Source organism: Octopus bimaculoides, chromosome 14, assembly GCF_046866305.1.
Source record: "Octopus bimaculoides isolate indiv1 chromosome 14, ASM4686630v1, whole genome shotgun sequence".
Taxonomy (NCBI): Eukaryota; Metazoa; Mollusca; class Cephalopoda; order Octopoda; family Octopodidae; genus Octopus; species Octopus bimaculoides.
The window spans coordinates 4,407,712-4,416,250 of NC_142941.1; the positions used below are offsets into that span (position 1 = coordinate 4,407,712).

The 8,539-nt window shown below is 41.2% G+C and overlaps 1 protein-coding gene across 1 annotated transcript in view; it reads left to right on the forward strand.

Annotated features, from left to right (window-relative positions):
• Positions 1-4,651: 4,651 nt before the first annotated feature.
• LOC106870080 (uncharacterized) overlaps positions 4,652-8,539 on the forward strand; it is a 37,176-nt gene continuing 33,288 nt past the window's right edge. The window contains exon 1 of the mRNA XM_014916056.3: positions 4,652-7,401. The gene's annotated coding sequence lies outside the window, so the exon portion shown is untranslated. The remainder of the gene's footprint in view (positions 7,402-8,539) is intronic.

Consider the following 8,539-nt stretch of genomic DNA (forward strand, 5'->3'; position numbering starts at 1 on the left):
AAGAAAAAGGAGAAAACTGATACATTGAAATATTGTCTGAATTACAGGAAATGGATTGTATCCCAGTTTACCAAAAAGAAAAAAATAAATATCAATCTATTTGTCTTTTTAAGTTTTGCGGTGTGTTAACTTGCTTTTTTTCTTCGCTGGTGACAGAACTTTTAACATGTGCACAAGAGTGTGTCAATGTGTGTGTATGTATGTATATATATATATATATATATATATATATATATATATACTTTATTTAAAAGCACACATTCCCATTCATCGGACAGTTTGTTATATATATACACATATATACATTCTTTTATTTGTTTCAGTCAGATGAGTGCGGCCAAGCAGGAGCACCGCCTTTGGTCGAACAAATCAACCCCAGGACTTATTCTTTGTAAGCCGAGTGTTTCTTCTATCGGAACTCATTTGCCGAACTGCTAAGTTACAGGGACGTAAACACACCAACATCGGTTGTCAAGCGATGGTGAGGGTACAAACACAGACGCACACATAAACACACACATATGACAGGCTTCTTTCAGTTTCCGCTTACCAAACCTACTCAGAAGGCTTTGGTCGGTCCGAGGCTATAGTAGAAAGCACTTGCCCAAGGAGCTACGCAGTGGGATTGAACCCAGAACCATGTGGTTGGTAAGCAAGCTGCTTATCACTGTAAGGGGGTGATAGTAATAGTATGAGCTGTAGTTGTGATAGGGGTGGAGGCGACGGTGGTAGTTGTCGTAGCCGAGGCGGTCAGAGATGACGGCGAGAGTAAGTGATGTGAGAGACAGTGGTGATGGTGGTGGAGGGAAAGGCGGCGAAGTCAAAGGTATTGATGGTGGCGGCGTCAAAAGTCTGAATGGTGTGTGTATGGCAGATGTGGTGGTGATGGTGGTGGTATTGTTGTTTATCATGCAGCTTTGCAATAAGTTCCAAGTCGACAAATTATATCATTGTTTTTGATGAAAATTATTCATTGCTTGAAAAATATTGTTCAAGTTTAATAAAATTTAATATGTACTCAATGCATGAAGTGTCACTGTTGGGCCCAAGACCTAATGAAGAGTCCTCCACATATACATACGATCTGACATTGTTTCCCTCACCACTGACCAATACACATAAACAAACATAAAATTAAAATCTAGACGATCGGAGCCGATCCGTCCTCTATTGCTAGAAGTGTTAGATAATTGGGTCACTTATGTCATTTATCTCCTCCTCCTCCTCCTACTATAAACTCTAATAACCCCCGAATTCTTCTTTGTTCTGACCAAATACACACTATTCTGATAAATTCATTCTGTCAACTGAATGATAGCAGAATCAATGTAAATATTTTTACTCTGTGAATTTGTTAATTATGTTGAATAAGTTGAACTGTCCTTTATGTTTGGAGATAAACGAAAACGGTTTCTTTACAATGACGTAATGTTCTCATTACTCAATTAAAGAAGCCGTCGGAAACGGCCGTAATGAATTGAAACCTGTACCGCTTGGTTACTCACTTTTATTCACTTATCCTGGTATCTACGCTTCGTAAATGTTGTAGACAGTATTATTAATATGAAATACATGTCTGAATAGCTAAGAGCGGATTTCTTCACTCAGTTGGGTCTCATTCTCTGCATACACTGTCGAATATCATGTGGCCGGCACCTATGCGCCAAGTCTGATATTCATTGAGCATTGTTGAGTATGCATGTTACTCAGACTTAACAAGGTACCACAATTTAAGTACCTAATTCAACTGAATCTTAATTGTATTTACATACATACATACATACATACATACACACCGCCATATTTAGTTGGCAAAACAAATTTTAACGATTTATTAAGGCGGCGAGCTGGCAGAAACGTTAGCACGCTGCGAAATGCTTAACGGTATTTCGTGTGTCTTTACGTTCTGAGTTCAAATTCTGTCGATGTCAACTTTGCCTTTCATCCTTTCGGGGTCGATAAATTAAGTACCAATTGCGTACTGGGGTCGATCTAATCGACTGACTCCCTCCCCCAAAATTTCGGGCCTTGTGCCTAGAGGAGAAAAGAAAATATATTTTCCGATTTAAATATATATATATATATATATATATATATATAATTTTTTGCATATCTTCTGTTTCTCTCCATATACATTTTCTATGACAGATCACAAAGTTTTTTATATTAGCAGGTGATGAGCTCCAAGGTCGCCGATACATGCGAAACTCGGAGTAGCACCCATAGCACTACGATAAATATCGTAGCTAATATTCCTGAAGTGAATTCCTCTTTCATCTTTGGCACTATGTTCTATGGCGTCCCCGGGCATATGGTATAGTGGTAAAGAGCGCGGGCTACTAACCCCAAGATTCCGAGTTCGATTCCAGGCAGTGACCTGAATAATAATAATAATAATAACAACAACATTGAAAAATACCTTAGGAATGGGAACCCAGGTTCAAAATTCCCCCAAGACACCTGATGAAAGCTGAAGGGTATATCAGCTGAAATGTTGTGTTAACAACAAACAAGATGAGGATAAATATCCTTCAAATGTAAATAATGTACATAATTCCTCATCTCTAAAATACAGAACTGTTCTACTTCTTGTTTGTTGCACCAAGACTATCTGTCTGCCTGTCTATCTACACACACACACACACACACACACACATACACACATATGTTGAATGCTCGAAATGATGGTTAGACAGCCGACAACTGATGAAAGGTCCTTTCTCTGTATTTACTTGTCCTGATTTCCTTTTTGTTTTCTTTTTGTTTACGTATTTCATGTTATTTGCACCGTTGGCGACGTCCTGTATCCATTTATGCATGTGTGTATATATATATATATATATATATATATATATATATATATATACACACACATATATATGTATATAGATATGTGGAGGCGCAATGGCCTAGTGGACTCGAGGTCGTTAGTGTGTCTGTTTGCCCCCCCCCCCCAACATCGCTTGACAACCAATGGTGGTGTGTTTACGTCCCCGTAACTTAGCGGTTCGGCACAAGAGACCGATAGAATAAATACTAGGCTGCCAAAGAATAAATCCTGGGGTCGACTTGATCGACTAAAGGCGGTGCTCCAGCATGGCCGCAGTCAAATGACAAACAAGTAAAAGAGTAAAAGAATATATATATCAGTAGATAGATGTATGGATAGATAGATAGACATATATGTGTGTGTGTGTATGTATACATATAACAGATACACACAGACAAGTGTAGATCACCATATAAGTTATAACTACTTGTGGCTATCTGTCTGAAAAGGCTCTTTTACTCACTCTCTCTCTACTCCTATTTCACTTTATTTTCTCTTTCCTCCCTCCCTCCCTCCCCCCTCCCGTCGGTCTCTTGCTGTCTTTTTAGTCTTTGTGTCCTGTCTCTCTCTTTCTCTCCATCTCTTGTGTACCAGTCTGTCCATAACACTTCTCTTGTATCAAGTGTGTGTTTGTGTATATTATATATGACAATTAGTCCTTATGTGCGTGTGTGGTTGTAATGGTTGTCTCTGTCCGTCCATCCGTCCGCCTGTCTGTCTTCTCTCCTCTCTGTCTTCTTTCTCTATTCTCTTCCACACAAACCTCACACATTATATATATATATATATATAATATAGCACACATACATAAACACACACACACACATATATGAGTGTGTCTATAATGTAGATGCTCTCATACACACAGCCACACGAACAGGGTATCCACAATATTACTGCCTATACTTGGAAATCTGCCCACCCTTTTTCCTTTCCCTCTCTCTCTCTATCTCTCTTTTACAAAAATTACAAACACACATACACAACATGTATAAACACACGCATTCTCCACTTGACATAAACACGTACATACAATCTCACAGTGTTAACAACACGCGTTCTCTCTCTCTCTCGTCCACAAACACACACACACACATTTACCTACCCCCCCCCCTCTTTCACTTCCAGCCTCTGCCATATATACTAAAAGACTAACAATTAAATACACGCACACACACACACACACAAATATATGCATATGTCTATATATATATGTAGTTATATACATATATATATTTGCTGTCTCATGCTCATACACATGTACGCACAGACATATACATATATAGGACAGTCGGCACTCTATATACAAACATCTATATACATATACAAACACACAGCTTCAATATCATAAACATTGACATCTCCCACACAACACATATACACACACACGGTCAGTGTCATCTCTGTATCTTTATACATACAAACATACATACATATATATATATATATATATATATATATATGCACGTATGCATACACATACAAATGTGAACATGCATACACAGTATACAAATGCACGCATATATATATATATATATATTTAGAGAGACATCAAGCTTATACATACACACACTTTCAGGATGGTATTACAGTGACAACCATATTACAACCACACACACACACACAGACAAACACATATGCATAGTATTGTATTGTAGTATTTACATACACACGCACATAAGGGCTAATTGTCATATATATTAGACATAAACACACACACACTTTTAGGCTAGAACCACACTGTGGCAACCACAGACACACACACATACACACACAAATTGTGTCGGTATCATATACACATATACATGCATATACAAAATATAGATACACACACATTCATACTTGTATAGGATGCACACACACACACACTTACAAAGATGTATACATATATATATATATATATACACATGTAAACATATACATGTATACACATACACACACACAGAGACGAGCGCGCGCGGTGTTAGGCCTCCGCCTCTACCTTAACAAGACACATAAATAGACTGTTATACACACACACCTCAGTGACCCGCCCCTCCAACACTCTACACTGTCTTATGTACACATTAACACCATACTAGAGACACCCACCCTTACTTTCCTGCTCTTTATCTTTCACTCTCTCTCTCTCTCTTGCCCCCCTCCCACTGCACTCAACATACTACACACACACACAAAAAATATACACACCCTAACCACTTTTCTCCCTACTCATATACAGCATAACATACACACACACACACACACACATATATATGTATACAAACACATATCTGTCTATATATATGTATGCATGTATTATACGCTACGTACAAACACGAATACACGCGCACATCCCCTCCATGTACGCATCCTCACCCACACACCATTGCCGTTATCTCGTCCCCTTCACACACAGCTACCCGACACTTAAGTAAAACTACACACATACAGATATATAGCACGCATACACACACACATAACGTAGACTATTCATTACTTTAGTCTTTCTTTCCTCTTCGCACACACACACACACGCATGCATGCACACAGATACACGCGGAATCGAAACCACTCTCCCCTCTTAGTACACCCCCCGCCGTCGACTTGCTCTCTGCACACACACACACACACACAGAACCACCACCAAACCAATGAGAGAGAGAGAGAGAGCCATTACGTGGTCGCTTCACCTGCTAGAAAAAGCAGCCGCATTTCCCTCCAATCGCACTTCCTAGCACCTTCGAAAACTGACGGGATGCTCACGGCTGGAACGCCTGTGGTCGTAGGTCCGCTCGGTCACGGCTGACCTGCAGCTAAACACGCACAAACAAGGACACGAAACCACAACATATTTTTGCCACAACCTCGTCCACATGCACGCATTCACACACACCATACAACATCTACCCTGCTCTATACCAAAGTACACTCCCACCCTTTCACACATCTGTATTGCACCACCACACACTGTACCGTACAACAATACCACACATCCACTCCACGCGCTCCACAACAGACCACCACGCCATACACCAAACCAGACTAAGCCACACCACGTTCAACCATTTTTCACCGCCAGACACTCGCCATACTCATACATCTAATACACACTGACATGTACACCCCACAGCACTTAAGAAACTACATACCCTAACCTCCCTTCCTTCTCACTCATCCTTATACACACACACACACACATATATATATATATATATATATATATATATACACACACACACACCTACCATCACTGCCTCACACTATATGCACGCACACAACCACCAGTCTCTCCACACACACACATACATATATAGAACCACCACACACTATCTCTCTGTCTCTACTCAAATACACACACACACACACATCAACCACTACACACCACGCTCGCCTATCTCTAACCCTCCTATTCTCTCGACACACAAACACCAGGTTTTCACCTCACTGCCACACCGCCTTACTCTTCCCTCCTACACACACACACACACAAATATATTTATACACACCATACTAATCCCTTACTTCAATCTATACACACACACATACGCATACACACAGAGATCACATACTCATATTACCCAGTCCCCTCTCTACTCCCGCTCAACTCCACCTCCTCCTCGTTCTATACACACAAGTCTCACCACCACCTTGCTACACATACCACCACCGACACCATCCTCCAAACACACCACCTCGCTCACATACTAAGTCCCTTACAAACGACCAACACTAAACATACCATAGCCCCACCTCGTGTATATATATATATATACACACACATACATACAGCACCGGTTTCACCACCACCACTACCACCACCAACACACAAACATACCAACCCTACCTCTATATACACACCACGGTTTCACCACCGTGCTAAACATACCAACCTCCAGTTCTCCTGTTATACACCACTGTTTCACCACCACAGAAGCGTACCAGCCCCACCTTCCCGTCCACACTACAGTTTCACCACCTTACTAAATATACCGGCTCCCCGCCCCACGTACACTTTCATATACACACCACTGGCTCACCGCCACCGCCACCATCGCCACATAAACCATACCAACCCCCTACCTTTATATACAGACCACGGTTTCACCACCATGCTAGACATACCAGCCCCTCTCTATCAACACACCATAGTCTCACAGCCACACTAAACATACCAACCCCTTCGCGCGCACACACACACACACACACACAAACCATAGTTCCACCACCACTACCACCATCACCGCCAGCATACTACTATACGCATAGTCCCCTGCAAGCTCACACATACACCACTCTCACCTCTTCTCTACACAAGGCCAGCCCTTCCATACAAACCACACACACACACACATACACTAGCACACCATACATACATATCAGTCCCCTGCAAACAACACACCACCACCACCACCACCACGATTATCATCATCAGCGCCACCGCCATCTCACTCTCACCACCTCACCATATTCAGACCGTCTCCAGAGAACCGTCTGATCCACGCAGTAGGTGGTTCTGAGCAAGATGCCGACTCGGTCCTGGTCTCCAGTCCAATATGATGACACTTGGTCAGTGATGAAACAGTAGCGAGGTAAGGAAGACTTCAATATCTACTCATTTTTCTCACACCACTAGCCATTGCCCACTCCATTCATTGACCTGGCTATCCTCGCTTCTCCTCTGCACACACCCTGACGCAACCCTATTGATTCACCTTTGCTATTTTCTTTTCTTTGTATATTTATCTCTATGTATATACCTGTTTACCTCGATCGATCTACCTATCATTCAATCTTTATCTATCTCTCTATCTGTTCATCTATCTATCTATCTATCTATCATCTATCTCTATGCATCTAAATATTTATCTATCTATCTACCTATCCATTTATCTATTTGTCTGTCTGTTTATCTATTCATCGATCTATGTCTCCATCTACCTGTTCGTCTACATCTACATTTCGTTCCTTTTTTATTCTCTCAATTCTCTGCTTTCTTCTTTCGTTCAATCTTTTCCTCATATATCTCTCTATCCATCTATTTATCTATTTGTGTGTCTGTCTATACATCTATGTATCTCTCTGTCTATGCATGTCTCTCTCTCTCTCTCCTTCCCTTCCACCAACCCATTAGGTGTGACAGGTGACACAGTCCACTACCCCCGCCACCGCAACCAGCGTTGGTGACAGAGGTGACTGGTTCCTATCTTCTCTCACTCCTTTGCCCTCTTCCCGCATCCATTTATTAGCTCATCCTTACTTACACATCTATCTCTTTCTCTCATTTACATGCATGTGTAAATATACGTACACACATGTACACGTCTATACACACACAGACAACACATATATATATTTATACACACAATAGGTTCTAAAGTGACTCAAGGGTCCAGAGTTTCGGGTACTACACTTATGTATGCGTGTATGTGATCCGAGAAAATACTTCGCGGGGTTTAGTTATATGCCGTTACGATTTGAGCTCAAATCCCACCAAGGTCGACATTACTTATTCATTCGCTTGGGTTATGATATTTGATTGTATACCTTCGCGCCCTCCACAAACTACGTGGTCTGGCCATGCCAAAAACCTCTCGTCTGTCTGTGTGAGTGTGTACGCGCGCGTGTACTTATTTGTTCGTTCGTGTATCGGTTTCCTTATCTGTCGATTCCACACATATACCTACCTACATGCATATATATATATATTTATATATGTATGCATGCCTG